This window comes from Eleutherodactylus coqui, chromosome 10 (genome assembly GCF_035609145.1).
Source record: "Eleutherodactylus coqui strain aEleCoq1 chromosome 10, aEleCoq1.hap1, whole genome shotgun sequence".
Taxonomy (NCBI): domain Eukaryota; kingdom Metazoa; phylum Chordata; class Amphibia; order Anura; family Eleutherodactylidae; genus Eleutherodactylus; species Eleutherodactylus coqui.
In genome coordinates this window covers 16289874-16307001 of record NC_089846.1, presented here as the reverse complement: position 1 = coordinate 16307001, position 17128 = coordinate 16289874, and the positions used below count along the sequence as shown (strand labels likewise).

Genomic DNA, 17128 nt, shown 5'->3' with positions numbered 1-17128 from the left:
GGACCGCTGAGTTGTGTCTTCTAAGATAATAACGGCTCAGTTGTAATCTCATTTTGTTATTTTTGCCCTCCCCTTCCAAGTGCCCTAAGTGTGTTGTTCTTCTGTCGGTCAGACTCTGTGTTTTATATATGTTGTAGGACCTGCGATGGTGTCACCAGGGGGCAGAGTGATGACATTACCAGGGGCGGAGCATCAGAAGCACTCCCACACATACATACAGACAAGTGGTCGTTAGTAGTTTGACTAGTAATTATTAGGAAATTATAGTACCATTGCTTCTGGGGGCTGATTTCTAGACATTATCTACTCAGCAGACTCCTGGATACAATAATGACCCCCTGGTCATGTGATCCCTGACTCCACTCACACAGGTGAGTGTAGCTGTTGTGGGTTTATCCAGTATACACTGCTTTCTACTAAACTGCACAATGGCTCCTCCCACAGCAGTGATGTCATCGCAGGTCCTTCAGCCCACCGGATCTCTGTGGTGGCGGTAGATCGGTGTTTTCTCTCAGGACCGCTGAGTTGTGTCTGAGATAATAACGGCTTAGTTGTATTCTCATTTTGTTATTTTTGTAACTTTGTTGTTCTTCTGTCGGTCAGGCTCTGTGTTATATATATATTGTAGGATCTGCGATGACATCACCAGGGGCGGAGCATGAGAAGCACCCACACACAAACATACATACTCACGGTCAAGTGGTCGTTAGTTGTTTGTCAGGGTTGTGTAAAAAAAGACCGGAAGCCGGGGAACGCTGACAGCGGGAAACCTTCGGAGGAGGTGAGGGGGACTGCTGCACAGTATGAAATCAGCTGTGGGTATAAGGGGCACTATTATTTACCCCAACTACTAACAGTAGTAACAATGACCCCCGAAGTAGCCCCAGTAGTAATAGAGTCCCCCTGAAACCCATAAACTCACCCTTTTCCTGGTCTTCAGAGCGCCGCTGCTCCCCTGCTCAGCGCTCCTGTGGGCGGAAGTGTGTGGACCCACAGCAGCGCCTCCTCATCTCTTCTCCTCTGTTCCTGAAGAACCAAGGATAAGAGGTCAGGGAAGGAAGATCCCAGACACACACACACTGCCATCAGTATGTGCATCCCACAGCAGCGGCAGTAAGTGATTCCCATCTGGGGAGCTGTGGCACCCCAGCTGGTAATCACCCTTATGGTGACCCCATGTCCCAAAAGCGGGACAAAAAGCTGTCCCACTTAGGACGTGGGGAAAAGCAGGAAACAGGATCCCAAATTGGGACTGTTCTGCCTAAATTGGGAAGTCTGGTCACCCTTAGTTATAATGACCCTATAGACCCTATAGACTGCAGCTGTAATGCACTTAGTATTAATGAGCCTATAGACCAGAGACACTATGTACTGAATATTAAACCTATAAATTGCAGCCTGAATGTGTTTAGTAATAATGACCCTATAGACCACAGCTGTAGTGGAACTAGTGATAACCATATAGACTGGACACGCAATGTGCTTAACAGTGACCCCATAGACTGCAGATGCAATGTACTAAGTAATGACCCTATAGACTGTAGCCTCAAAGTAGTTAGTGATGACCCTATAGACTGCAGCTTCAGGTGACTTACTGCATGTAAAGCATACAATAACTGCCATATATATTCTAGATAGATTCTTCCTGCAGGACTCCGCTAGAAATATTGTTCCTTCTCACAGTATTAATCTTTTTAATAGAATCCCGGAGCTACAGTGAAGACTGACACTGTTACACAGGTAGAGCAACAGGAGAAAGCAGGAACAGAACGCTTGGGGGAAGCTAGCAGTGGATCCCACCCTGTGTACCCCAACCCAGGAGAGACATCGGGGGGCACTGCTGCCATGATGGCTTCTCTTACAACATGTAGCTTTTCTGTGCTGCTGTGGCTTTTGACTTGCAAGGAATGCCTCAATTATAGGGGAAGGTCAGCGGTACGGCTCTATGGGGGGGAGGGAGTCGCTGTTTATGGAGGTCTCTGGTTATCTCTGTATAGGAGTACCTACAACTGACACTGCATGGGGGTCTCTGGTTATCTGCGTATGAGGGTACCTGTGTCTGACACTATATGGGAGTCTCTGGTTATCTCTGTATATCAGTACCTGTGTTTAGCACTATATGGGGGTCTCTGGTTATTTCTTTATTGGAGGGTGGGTGTGTGGGGGGGGGGGGAGTTTAGTCACAAAAATTACAATTAGACGCAGAAAATGGGAAGATCCAAACTCCGGCTGAAAAGCTATGTGATGGTGCAGCATCCCGTAAGGTGACCCCAGACACAAGGCACACATTGGGGAGCTGAGAGAGTAGAGTGGTCACTTGTCACGGTGGCACTTACCAGGCTCCCTCCCACAGGCACACACGTAGCCTCGGCCGGAGCAGCGCTGGGGTCCTTCCGGACACTCCTAGGATAGGGATGCCCAATAGACTGGAGAACAGGGATTGCGGATGTCACGGGTGACGCCACCGTTCCGTTACTCACCGGTATGACCCTCGGCAGTAAATAAATGGAGCCGCAGACAGAAGTAACGTAGCTCAGGTCCCTGGGAACAGTCAGGGCCTGGCAAAAATTTACTGGAACAACTTCTTATATACAAAGCACAAATTACAAAGATTTGCAGTGCAAGTATTAGATTGACTTGAGAGTACCTCCATCCGGTGATCCCAGACTTCAGGACGGTCGAAGGTGAAAAGCAAATGGGTGTACCTCTACTCGGTGATCCCAGACTTCAGGACGGACGCGTAGGAAAGAATGCATAAAGAGTACCTCTGCACTAGGCCTTGGAAGTGGCACCTACTTCTTGCTCACGCTCTCTCTCTCTTTAATTGGGGCTCACCCCTCTCTCATCTCTGGAACATACACTCTCAGGGAACCTCTCTTCTTCCTCCATTCTTCTCCACATGAGGGTGGAAGGTACCCCCATGTGGCTGGCACTCTTAGGAACCCCAAAGAATCTCTAAGAACTCTGAAGAATGGACCCCTTTCCCGCTCTCAGACACTCCTATTTATATTTTCACTCCTACCATGTGACAAGACAAATTGATACATTGCAAGCATCACCCAACACTTAACCCATCACACGCTGCAGCTGTGCAATACATATAACCAAATGACTAGACAGGTTTGCACAGGGCACCAACATACATTACATGTATGACATTATGGAGGGGGCCAGGAATGTATGTACCGGGCCACTACAGTGGAACGTGCGGCCCGCCTGAATATCCGTCTCCTCTTTACTGGTGACTGCACACGTAGCAGCGTACAGGACTACTCTGTCGCTGCCGGTCTTAATCTGTGTATTTCTGCTCTGATGGGACTGTTAGCTCTTCATGCCCGGCACGTGCCCCCGGGGGCCAGGAAAAGCTCTTTAATCACTGCCCACATGATGCAGCATTTATGCTGAATTCTATCAGTGTCCCGCCGCTGCACATCAGAAGCTGCATGAAAATTAATGCTAAATGCATATAAAATACCAAATGAACACTCCTCGCTGAAACAGAATAAGTCCCTAGAGGGCATTACCAAGAACTGACTAGAATCCCCCTCCTTACTACTGTACTCCTACTATCTTACTTTGTGTCGGTCTTCACTGTTGGTCTTGCATTCTATTCATTTAAGCAGGTTTCAGATGAATATTTAGTAAATGCTCGGTACATCTGCCCATTGCCTGCTGTGAGGTTGGGTACTCAGCTGCGTATGATCGCCGTATCTGACGGGCATTGTGCACCCATAGGTTAGCCCCTCTGCAATGAAAAATAGGGCAATAGGTCCCATCTGTAATAAGAGCATGTGCTCGGCTAGTGTGGGGATCTTGGTATGAACCAGGACTACAAACTGGGGACCATTCTGATTGTGCCTGACACATGAATGGTACTGCGCTGCAGTTTCACTCTTTGCCCATAAACTACAGTGGCGCTGTTTCAGCAAGCAAGAAGCCATGTTTTATCTACTCTCATCGAACCACTATAAGGGCTTTTGCATGGGTTGTATGCAGTAAGAAAAACATGGCTGATTTCTGTGTCAGGTATTGTACCTCAGCCCCATTCACATGAACAGACCTGAGCTGCAGTACTAGGCACTGCCTAAGGACAGGAGTGGCGCTGCAATACTCCATATACTGATATACTATATTTCTCAACGTTCACAAAATGGAAAGAAGGAAACTTCCTCTAACCTTGTACAATTTATGTCTGTACATTCCCAATCCTAGCCAATCCCCTCACATAGTAATAGTGCCCCATTTGTGCTCCAGACACTTTTATAGTGCCCTCTTGGTGTGGCACACGGTAATAGTGTTCTCACACAATGATGATGCTTCCTAATGGCCCATTTAGGCACGAGACTCGCTTAACCCAAAAAAAAAAAAAACGCTCAAAGCCGTCTTTTGAGCGATTCTCGTTGTGTCTAAATGCCCTGACATAGTGCAGTTTTCATGCACGAGTCGTTGATTGCTCACTTTAAGTTTTCTGCGCTGATAAGATTCTCTGTGCCTGTGTTCTGCTGTGAATTCACAGCAGGGCATGGGCTGTAAGCGTGCAGAACAATACAGCTGTTTGCTTATGCAAAACAGCTGTATTGTTCTATTAGCGGCTGCGGCTATGCCCCGCTCTGCCTGCATAGCTGCATAGTGGCTTTTTAGCTACTATAAGGTATGCAAATATGATCGCTCAAAACTGTCACTTAAACTGTCGTTTGAGTGACTTTTAAGCGATCATCTGTCAGTGTAAATGCCCTCTCACAGTAAGGATACCCCCCTTTGTGCCCCACACAGGAGCAATGTCACTTTAGTGTCCCCCTCACAGTAAGAATGCTCTGTTAGTGCTCCTTATACAGTAAGGATGACTCCTTTGTTTACCACACAGCAACAATGTCTCCTTATTGTCCCTCCCAGTAATAGTGCCCCACTAGTGCCCCCTCCCAGTAATAATGCCCCACTAGTGCCCCCTCATGGTAGTAATGCCCCACTAGTGCTCCCTCCCAGTAATAATGCCCCACTAGTGCCCCCTCACGGTAATAATGCCCCACTAGTGCCTCCTCATGGTAATAATGCCCCACTAGTGCCCCCTCACAGTAATAATGCCTCATTAGTGTCCCCTCACAGTAATAATGCCCCACTAGTGCCCCCTCACAGTAATAATGCCCCACTAGTGCCCCCTCACGGTAATAATGCCCCACTAGTGCTCCCTCACAGTAATAATGCCCCACTAGTGCCCCCTCACAGTAAGGATACTTCCTTTGTGCCCTACACAGTAAGAATGTCCCATTAGTGGCCCTCATACAGTAGTAATTCCTAGTTAATGCCCCTTTATGCAGTAAGGATGCCCTCTTAGTTCCCTCTGCACAGTAGTGATGCCTCCTTAGTGCTACCATCGTGGTAATGATGTCTCCTTTGTGACCCACACAGTAACAATGTCCCCTTAGTCCCGCTGCACAGTAATAATGCCGCTTTAATGCCCCCTCACAGTAAGGACCCCCTTTTGTGCCCCGCACTGTAAGAATGTCCTCATATTGCCTTCTGCACAGTAGTAATGCCTACCTAGTACCACCCTCATGATAGTGATGTCTCCTCAATGTCTCCCCTCATAGTAAGGATGCCCCCTTAGTGCCCCCTCTCAGTATTGAAGCGCCCTTGGTGCCCCCCCCCCCCCTTCCCCGCACAGTATGATGCCTTCTTAGTGCCGCATCACATGCAAATAGAACCCCTAAAAATAAAATGAATGCCCACCTAGCCCGGTTTCTATGAGGAGGTCACTTTGCAGGGCTTATCCCATCTGTGCCGTTTGCAGTTTGCAGCTTGCTGCAGTAGGCACTTTGAGGTCATTGCATTGCCCATGCCAAGCTGCCAACAGCGGGAATCACATAGTAAATGGTGGAAAGGGAGCTGGCGGCTCCTTGCTCCACCGTTATATTCAACTACGTCTTTGCTTTGAGGACACAGATATAGTTGAAATAAGGTCAAATCACAAGCTTCTCAGGACAGTGGGACAGCATCCGAAATCCAGGACTGTGCCTCTGGACCCGGGACACATGGGTAGGCTTTGTTAAGCTAGCACAGTTCCTGTGAGAGGCGGTGTGTGATTTCTCCTTTTGGTCATGCTCAGCCCTCCAGCCCTGCATTAGGAAGAACACCGTATGCCACTTTGGCCTGGGATTATTTTTCGTGTGCACAAGCAGGCGGTACATTTGCGCACACAAATACATGCAGGTGATGTACATGGGCGAAAGTGCATTTTGGTTGCAAAAACACGTATTTGCCCGGCTGAAATGCGCCTACGCCTGTGTGAGCCCGGCCTTACATAGGAGTCTATTACTGAGCTGAAATGGAGAGTTCTCACCGCCGACTGTGCGTGCTGGCGAGTGCGGCGTTAGCTAACAGAATGTAAGCTGTCTGATGCATATTCAATGGCACATATCTACAGATGCTGTTAGACCCATGATTCATTGGCAGCAAGGCTGAGGTGCTGCCAGCCAGGGGTGGGCACCCAGCAATCTTCAGCTGCCGCAAGAACACCACCACTATCATCTGCGGCCAGCTGGGATCATATGTGCACTGACAAGAGGGAACGCTCCGTGGTTGGTTAATTTCCGTGGAAGCTTAAGGTGACCTTAGACAGATGTTTGTAGGATTGTGCCCATTTTTGAGAGAAGAGGAAGAATTAAAATAAATCTTGTTATTTGTATGGCGCCAACTTATTCTGCAGCGCTTTCACGTAATTTATTTATTACCCCCCCAGCAGGTTGGGTACTCATTTTACCGACCTCAAAAGGATGGAAGGCTGAACCAACCTTGAGCTGGCTACCTGAACCAGGCAAGGATTGAACTCACAACCTTCAGGTCATGAGTGAGAGCTTAGAACTGCATTTCTGCTGCGCCATACGACACTCAGGTTCCTTGGATCCGAGATAGCAGCATACCCACACCAGAACAGCTCAGTGAATAAATACTGTGACAGAACCAACCTCCGTACATAAATACAATACCAGAACCAAGCTCATAACTAATACAGCAGCAGAACCAAGCTCAATACATAGATACAATACCAGAATCAAACCTATGACAAATACAGTAGCAGAACTAAGCAAAGGTGTTCAAGGGTACCGATGGGCTGACAGCGGCGCCTCCAAACATGAGAGGGGAAGAGACAGAGGCAGGAGGTGGAGGTGTATTCATGTAGCTCCACAAGACGCTGTCACTGGAGGAAGATCATCTGAATGGGCCAATCTCAGGAGGCTGATCACCCCCAGCCTATATCTGCCTGGTGGCCGATGCCCTGTGTAACCACATGAATGGCAGAGAGCTAAAGCTGGCTATGCCTAGGGTGACTGAGATTGGCATTGTAAGACTATACCACAAGCTTCATTGCCCAACGGCCCATGCCTGGGCTTAATGGGTGTGCAGAATTGGCCTTAAAGGGGTGGTCTCGCGAAACCAAGTGGGGTTATACACTTCCGTATGGCCATATTAATGCACTTTGTAATGTACATTGTGCATTAAATATGAGCCATACAGAAGTTATTCACTTACCTGCTCCGTTGCTAGCGTCCTCGTCTCCATGGTTCCGTCTAAATTCGCCGGCAGCTTGCTTTTTTAGACGCGCTTGCGCAGTCCGGTCTTCTCCATTCAGCACGAGCCGCTTCAGTGTGCTCCCCGCTACAGCTCTTCTGCGCATGCGCAGACGAGCTGTCACTGCTCGGGAGCGCGCTGCAGCGGCCATTCTGTACCTTCCTCTGTTAGAGGAAGGTGCAGAAACTGGAGCTGCCCAGCGGAGAAGCCCAGCCCAGCCCAGCAGCCCCGAGAAGCCTCCCAGGTAAGTGATTTGTCGGGGGGGGGCTGCCGCTGCGCCGGGCTGCGCCGGGGGGGGGCTGCCGCTGCGATGGGGGGGCTGTCGCTAGGCCGGGGGGGGCTGTCGCTGCGATGGGGGGGCTGCCGCTAGGCCGGGGGGGGGCTGCCGCTGCGATGGGGGGGCTGTCGCTAGGCCGGGGGGGGCTGTCGCTGCGATGGGGGGGCTGTCGCTAGGCCGGGGGGGGCTGCCGCTAGGCCGGGGGAACTAGCGCTGGGCTCCGGAACCTAGCGCTGGGCTCCGGGGCCTTCACCTGGGCTGAGGGTCTAGCGCTGGGGAGCCGGGGGCTAGCGCCGGTTACCTGCTGCCTGGCGGTGGGCGTCTGGTCGGCGGCTGCGGGGCGTCTGGTCGGCGGCTGCGATGCGTCCGGTTGCCATGGAGACACAGCTGGCGGCGTCTCGGGAGCGCGCACGTCGGGCTGCAGCGAGCGACGGGGAAAGAGCCGGCGGCCATCTTGAGGAAACTTTTATAAGTTGCTGAAACGCTGGAACGGTAAGTACGAACCAGCTAGAAATGTCATTTACAGGGGGGCTTAGTAATGTGTACTTAATGGGGGGGACTGGGCAAAAAAAAAATTTAACTGCTTCCTCGAGACATCTCCTTTAAAGAGCTTTTTCAGGGAAAATACTACTGATGACCTATCCTCGGGACAGGTCATAAATAGTTGATCGGCTGGGGTCCGTCACTCGGGACCCCGACCGATCAGCTGAGTGGACACATGCTGCCAGCACCGTAAATACACAGAGCTGTGCCTGCAATTACAAGTGACAGCCACTACACAGAGGTCGGCGCGGAGACTTCCGCTCCAGCCTCTATGTATTTGCAGCGCTGGCAGCATGCGCCCGCTCAGCTGATCAGTTGGGATCTCGGGACCCCGACCGATCAACTATTGATGACACAATGCAATGAAGCTTCAACTCTGCCTGAAGGCCATGGTGCAGGTTGGGTCACCTATATGGCAGCATCGGATAAGCCCCCCATGCCAGCTGAGCAATAGTTGAGCCGCCTATAATAGTTAAGCAATTAAGTATCATGTGGCATAAAGCTGCAGACAATCCGATTTATATGGGAACAGCCCAATTATCCCAGTTGGTAAGGTTGGATGTTCATCTGCCCATCAATGGCATCACATGTTTCAGGAGACTGCCTATCCTCAATTAAAATCTGTATGTTAATGAAAAAGCAGAGGAACCTGGGTCTGAGCAGAACAGTTGTTTGACCACAGCTATATCGTATGGGGATGACGATCCTACAAAGCACGGTCCTTATTATGATGGGCGACCATGCGTCCTACCAAAAAGGTTGGGAGAAGTTGAGTGAGATGGCGATACATAGCAGGCGGCCACCACCGATTGGCCATTGTTGGTTTATCCTACTGATGTGCCACCAATATCTGTTCTGGGAAGACCCCTTTTAATAATGCGAAAATCGTGAAAACTGGTCAAAAGTGTCTCTCATCTTCAGTGTAAGACCCCAGCAGTGGCTGCAGGCAATCTCCGCTGACTGCTTGCTGTCTGTTTCCGCCACGCAGTGACCCTGTAATATATTCTGTAGATGTAGCGCTCTCCCTACGGTACAAGCATTGCGTATGTTAAATTATGGTCAGCATAATTGATCAGACAAGAGCTTCAGTGTCCAGTTTCCTTGGCCACGGGCGGCTGCTTATTATTTTTTTTCCTCCTACGGCCAGCCAGGAAAACTCCCGAAGGAAACCAGAGAGATGGAAGGATTCTGTTATCAGAGGCAAAACACTCATTATTTCATTAGGAACGTTTAAGAGGGCATAGCCCGATAGCCATCTAGACGGCCGCGGCTTATAACACCGGGGTCAACCTGACGAGATTTGCACATTTGATGATCAAGCGCATTTATTTGCTCGCATTAAACCGACTTGTCGGTGAAATGCTGCCCTATTATTTTAAAGGGCCATACACTGACTATAGGATAACCATGACTGTTATGTTGGGCGTCATCCAGGGATGTATATACACCATTCACCTGCTGTCTATACACTAATAAAAGCATGGAGTCGCCTACAGCAGCCAATCAGGTTACTAGCCCTGGTTGCAGGGTTTAGGGTGTGGTTATGGGCGTGGCGTATCATGATCTTACCTCTGTTATTCCACCTTGAAATGTATGAACAAACTGACAACTGACTGCTGCCATTCTTATGTTATGGCGATATGTACTAAGGCCTCTTGTTCTAAGATGCTCTTTAGTAGCCCCAGTAGTAGTTGGACCCTGTTTACTGGTCCCAGTAGTAATAGTGCCCCCTTTAGTGGCTCCAGTAGTAACTAGTCCCTGTTTACTGGTCCCAGTAGTAACAGTGCCCCCTTTAGTGGCCCCAGTAGTAATAGGTCCCTATTTACTGGCCCCAGTAGTAATAGTGCCCCCTTTAGTGGCCGCAGTAGTAATTGGTCCCCATTTACTGTTCTCAGTAATAACAGTGCCCCTTTTAGTGGCCCCGGTAGTAATAGGTCATCATTTACTGGTTCCAGTAGTAGTAGGTCCCCGTTTACTGGTCCCAGTAGTAATAGTGCCCCCTTTAGTGGCTCCAGTAGTAACTAGTCCCTGTTTACTGGTCCCAGTAGTAACAGTGCCCCCTTTAGTGGCCCCAGTAGTAATGTGTCCCTATTTACTGGTTCCAGTAGTAATAGTGCCCCCTTTAGTGACCCCAGTAGTATTTGGTCCCCATTTACTGGTCCCAGTTGTAATAGTGCCCCCTTAGTGGCTCCAGTAGTAACTACTCCCTGTTTACTGTTCCCAGTAGTAACAGTGCCCCTTTTAGTGGCCCCAGTAGTAATTGGTCCCCATTTACTGTTCTCAGTAATAACAGTGCCCCTTTTAGTGGCCCCGGTAGTAATAGGTCATCATTTACTGGTCCCAGTAGTAATAGTGCCCCCTTTAGCGGCTCCAGTAGTATTTGGTCCCCATTTACTGGTCCCAGCTGTAATAGTGCCCCCTTTAGTGGCCCAGGTAGTAATTGGTCCCAATTTACTGGTCCCAGTTGTAATACTGCCCCCTTTAGTGGTGCCAGTAGTAATAGGTCCCTGTTTACTGGACACAGTAGTAATAGTGCCTCCTTTAGTGGCCCCCGTAGTAATAGGTCCCCAATTACTGGACACAGTAGTAATACTGCCCCCTTTAGTGCTCCTAGTAGTAATAATGCCCCCTTTAATGGCCCCAGTAGTAATATTACCCCCATTAGTGTCATCTTTAGGGGCCCCATTAGTAATAGTGCCCCTTAGTGACCTCAGTAGGAAGAGTGTCCTCTCTAAGTTCCCTCCCTTGAACCTCTGACTGAGAAGCAAACAATTCATCAAGTTCTATAACTCACTCTGAAGTTCCATTTGGGATGCTGCTCACAGAAAATCCTTACTACTCCCCCGGTGTCTGTGTTCCTGCATGTACTGTAATCAGCGCAGATGGTGGGGGGGTGGGGGTGGGGAGTGAGGATCTTCTGTGAGCACCGTAGCTGCATCCCTACCAGAACTTCAAAGTGAGTTATAGTGCTTGATGATATGGTTGTTACCTGGCCGGAGGGACTCATACCAGCTAGTTATTTTTTTTATTGACCATTTAACAGCTGGGCAGGTGGCAAACCTCCATGGATGATCCAATAGATTAAAGGGGTTGTCTTATCCAGATGCTCCCTGTCATCATCTCTTATTCTAATGGAACTACTACGGCTTTATGAACGTGGTGGTCATGTGATATCAAATTCAAAGAAGCTCTAGATAGACATTAGCACTGCCCAAGCCTGAAATAGGGATTCAGAGATAGGGACACATCCAAAGTAGTGGCTATAGAAGTCCATTGCATATCACACTCCACTCATTCTATGGCATGCATTAACGTATTGTGCTGCTATGGCTGTTGGGTTTTCTTCTTTCCCCAGCAGGATGTAGAGTTTCTCTTCATCCTCCATGGAGCTGAAGTCCGAGAAAAGATCAGAAAGTCTACTGAAGTGGGTGTACATCACTGCTGAGCATTTGGGACATCACAGCAGGATGTGGGTGTCTTCTTCCAGGCCTTCTGGTGGCACTGTTGGCACAGTCAGCTCTCCCTGGGCCTATAGTTTTGTCTGTGCCAACCTGATTCGATGACCTAACTGTGTGTGTTCAGTCTGCAGCGGCTCAGTATCTGTCAATCTGTGGGATCTCTTTCCATCCTCCCAACCCACTGTGTAATGATTACTGCCAGGTAATTTTATAGTTTGTTGACTTGGCCAAATAGGTGCCCACTGGTTCAAGGCACCAAAAGGAACCTATGAATTTCTGCCCAGCTATTGGGTCTTGACTAGCTGCTCCATGACTATAGCATTCCATAGCAGCATTGGGTCCAAGTGTGCTTGCAAGAGATAGTGACGAGTTCTTATTGCGATATTTGAGTCTTGAGTGATCAGTCCAATTTTCCAAAAGTGATCGTGACGACCTGAGCCCAATGAAAGCCAATGGGAGTAAAAAGCAAGTCCACTTTTTTGACCTCCAGATGGTCCCTAATGCAACCAAGGGGGAGAGGAAGAGGTGTGGTTAGACAGATTTGAACCTAGAACTCAAGCACTGTAAGGCAACAATGCTACCAACTGAGCCACCATCCTTGTTCTTTCTACTCCAAAAGGAGAGGGAGACTAATTAACAAATTATTTAAAAAAAACAGCTTTTGCCCTTGGTCAGATTTGAACACAGAACTCCATCTCTGCAAGGCTGCAGCACCAACAACTGAACCACCATGCTTGTTCTTTCTTCTCCAGAGGAGACGGAGAAGAAAAAACATAAAAGAACATAAAAACTCCATACAAATGTTGCTTTTGGTGAGATTTGAACCTAGAACTCCAGCACTACAAGGGAGCAGTGCTAACAAGTGAGCCACCAGTACTAGGTTCAGATCAATGCAAGGGCAGCATCTATATGAAATTTTTATGTTCTCTAGGAAAAAAAACAAGTATGGTGGCTCAGTTGTTAGCGCTGCTGCCTTGCAGTGCTGGAGTTCTGGGTTGTAGTTTTAATACATTCAGATGTTGTTCTTAACCTAAGACCCCAGCACTGCAGGGCAACCACTGAGCCACATTTATTGAAGAGGTAGGACCATCACCCTGATTTTCCAGTGTTGTTCGTTAAAAACCGAGTCAGACCGACCCGATCCAATTTTGCGAAAATCGGCCCAATTTTATCACCCAGCCGATCATGAAGACCAACACTAGTAATAAGGATACCATTGGTGATTGCAGTATTTAGCCGAGATGCAGACCGTTGCCCTCCTTGTCTCCATTTCTTCGCCTAGTATTGCTGAGCTGACACTCCTGCCATGATACAGATTAACGGGACATTCTCTGGGTTATATGCAGCAGTCGTCAGGTTTACAGCTGGCTGGTTTATAATTGCCGGCACGCTGGTATGATTACTTACGTCCTGTTAATACGGCATGGATAGAGCGGCCAGGCATTTTATTGTAAAGGCCAAGGTCCTGCCTAATTGCGTAGGAAAATGTCACAGTCAGGATAGGAGATTGAAACATTCTCCTCTTGTGGTGCGTGAAGAAGAATCGTCTGCATTTGCGCAGTTGTCATTTCTTCCATGTTTGGCATAGGCTGTTGTGATGTGAGTTATGTGTTGTCACTGCAGAGAAAGGAATTATAGGATCTGCATGATGCTAAGCGGAGCCACGGGAGTCATTTAATTTCGGAGGAGACCTTTCAGGGTATACAAAGGAATATTTATTCCACGCTGTTTTTGTGACTGCGGAGATATGAGCAGTTATATTGTATAGAATAATGTAGAAAGGACGGAAAGGGCCAATTGGAGGGTGAATATAATCCATGTACCAATCAATTTTTGCTACATGGGGGGAATGTTGCCTACAGGCTCCTGCCACCTTAATATTATAATACCTGAGGCACTCTCAGCCTTCTTAAAGGGGAACTCCACCTACAGAGTATGCTAGTTTTTGTCAGTTCCTAAGTACTGATTTGAGTAACCAAAGCTTAGATCCCTGTGTGCCTGTCCTGTGTTCACGCAGGGGCGTAGCTGGGGGTGGGTGGCCAGAGTGCTGGGTAGGGGGCAGAGTGCCAACAAGCAACTTTGCTTGGCCACTGTAATGCAGCGACTGTGAACCCACCATGTCACTGATTGATTTGGCTTTGGGTTACTCCTAAGGGGTCCACTGGTTTTCACCCTTAAACCCATTTTGTGGAATCTGGTCTTAGCTGCAGGGAGGTCATTTACCCAGGAGCAGTCCCAGTAGAGTAACAGCTGACCCGGGCAGGTCAAAAAGTAGCAGAGCGTGGAGCAGTATCTGGTTGGTAGCACCTCCAGAATATTTTGCACACATTAAAATGATGTGGCCCTTGCCTCCTCTTTGGGCCACTCGTACCATACGAATTTTGCTCCACCCCTTTTTTCGATTCTGCATCTGTAGTTAAATACCAGGCCTAGGTTGGGACAGGCAGAGTTCGTGCAATATGGTAAATCAGGCTGGAGGTCAGAGCAGGCAAGAATCAAGCAAGATGTAAATTGGAAAACATGCTGAGGTCAGGACAAGCAGAGTTTGGTAAAGCTGGGTTTACAACTGAGGGACACAACCAGCAGGCAGGCATGATTCAGAACACCTTTGATTGAAACACTAGGAACCGGATTGCTCAGGCACATGCCAGTGGGGAAAGGATCCTTAAATAACCCAGGAAATGCAGGATGGACTGGGGACTAGAAAGCTGTGAGCATGTGCTGGCCATTTAACAGGCAGGCCACATGCGGCTTAAAGACTGGGGCACAAAGCGGTGTGTGCCGCACAGAAGACACCAAGCTGGAGAATGCCAACAGCTGTAGTGGGCAGAAAAGAGGCGAGAAGAAGCACCGCTGGCGGCCATAACAGCCATGACACTTAGATACATGAACAGTTTAGCAAACTATATCCATATCCCAGATGAAGTAGATGACTCCTCTACTAAAAAGACATAGGTGACCATATATGATCCCCAACCACCCCGCAGTCAGCTCCGGACTTGATCTCCTAGTACATGGCATCAAAGAGTTTGGGTTGCAGTTCATCGCTCACTATTGATTCCTGTGCTCCGTAAAGATAAAACTTCAGTGCCGAGTAGGCAAAATACACTAAATAACTCTGTACTCCCAGCTAGAGAAATTTACAGCTGATCCAGTGGCAGAAAGAGATAAATCTCTCCAAGAGAAAGTGTTGGTTGCGCAGCATTTCTGCAGCTAAGACATATTACAGGAGATTAGAAACCCAGAGATGCATGAGGAACCTGTGACTTTTCATATTGGCGTCTAATTTATCAGCTTCACACTTGTCCTTCAGTATTTATTAAAGAGCTGGTCCAGACAGAGGTTCATGAAGGCTCCTGAGGCATAAAATGTAGTGTGTTGCCCCAGTCCCACCTCTTGGACCCAGAACCTACCTGAACTGTATCATATTTATGGAAGGTTGGCTCTCCAAGAGGGCCATTACATTTGCTTGGCCCTCTTCAAAGGTCATTTGTGGCCACCACTTCATTTTTTCATGGCTGGATATTTTCACTCAATAGCCATAAGGTATGGTGGGTGGTGGAGACCCCTGACGTTCCCAAGACAATAGAGGCCCTACGTTCCTTCTCTATAATCTGGCTTTGCTAAAAGTTGTCTTCTTGTGGGAAGTCTTATATTCTTCTTGGCCGTATTCCATATTTGAGGTTTGGGTGACAATTACCATAGGAATTGTCACCCAATTTACTACAGGCCCTATTGGATTATGAATCTGTTACAATTGCCTTCTCTGCGCAACCCTACTTGTAAGCCATCTCTACCCCTCCAATTCGAGAGTGCTCAGTGAAGGGCAATATACACTGACTGCACAGAGCATGCCATAGATTCTGACCTCCAATCAGCATGCCTAGGGGAAGTTAGTGGCTTTTAACATTGTAGGAGATAGTCCGGGGGACAACTTTGGGTAACATAGTTAACAAAACTCCTTGATGCAGCAAAAGCCTACTTTTTGATTCATCAGCAATAGTTAGTCCAATTGTTGATGGTTTTCAAGTGATAACCGATTTATTCTTATGCCACACACACTAAAAAAAAACCCAAAAACCCCCCCATAAATTGATGACAATATAATAGAAAAATAATCAATTTTATCTTGACCCGCGGAGGCCAGAATAACCTCAGCTGCAGCCACCCCACCCAATAAAGACAAACACCTTCTTCTTTGGATAAAGTGGCCACATCAGCCAATTTATTAACAAACTGTACATAAAAACATCAGTAATCATTAACACCAAATCTGGTGAAAGCATATCAAAACATGACCACAAGCCGCCCATGAGGTGGCTACTACTACCGTAACTTACAGCCGGAGGGAGTCTATTACCCCCCCACGGCCAGTTCACCGTACCAGATACCATGAAATTAACACTAAGGAGGGAGACTTAGCAGGTGAGACCGTGCCCACCCAACTCCCCCCCCCCCCCCAATTTCCAACGACTCCAAGGATCCCCCACTTGCCAAGCTGTCATGACAAAAAAAACCTCTCTGTCACCTAACCAACGATCGGGCGGGAGGGTGGGACTCGCTTGTCTTCTTTCTATAAAGATGCGCTGACCACAGCCCCCTCCTTAAATTACCCTCACACCTCCTTCTGTCCCCTCCCTCCTTCCAGAAAAATCCAAAAAGTCTATCTTCCCCGTGTTACGATGGCTTCCACTTAAAGTGGGCCCACATCCCCTCAGCTACAGCCCTATCTTTTATTATCTCTACATACAGCATTACCCCTTCCAATCCCATTTGTATCCTGGTTTTCCTAGGGGGCTTACTCTTTTTCTGCGGTTATACAACGGCGCTATATGCTGGCTAAAGCCAGTACTGCATGAGGTGACACGTTGGATAGGCTTCAACAGCAGAGAGGCTGGCAATACACAGTAAGAGAACCCCGACGGGCGTCTTCCAACATCGGAGCTGTACAGCCTTAAATCATAATGTCTTCAGAGGTTAGACAGTGGATTGGAAAGGGTTAAAATAGTACTTAACGAAAGCCCCCCTGTTGACTGGCCCGAAACAGACCTCCTATGTTCTAATATCTGTACGATGTGATAGACCGACAGTGCGAGGCATCAATAAGTAGATCTGACCAGATAGCAGTGACTCCCAACAAACCCTTCAGCTTCTGGTGCCTTGTGTAATCAGCACAAAATCCCATGTTGCTTAAAAGAGATTTTGGATGAGATATTCATCCCGAGGCAAACGGAGTCAATATGCTGCCTACCTCATCCATCTTCTCATACACTTTACTCCTTCT

At 48.2% G+C, this 17128-nt stretch overlaps 1 protein-coding gene across 2 annotated transcripts in view; it reads left to right on the top strand.

The window, feature by feature from the left end:
• Positions 1-17128, top strand: part of FAM163B (family with sequence similarity 163 member B) — an 88416-nt gene that overhangs the window by 27990 nt on the left and 43298 nt on the right. The window contains exons 1-2 of one of the 2 annotated variants that reach the window (XM_066579744.1): positions 741-781; positions 1702-1740. The exons of the other annotated variant lie outside the window; for it this stretch is intronic. The gene's annotated coding sequence lies outside the window, so the exon portion shown is untranslated. Of the gene's footprint in view, positions 1-740; positions 782-1701; positions 1741-17128 lie in introns of those variants that run through there. 2 annotated transcript variants of the gene reach the window in all.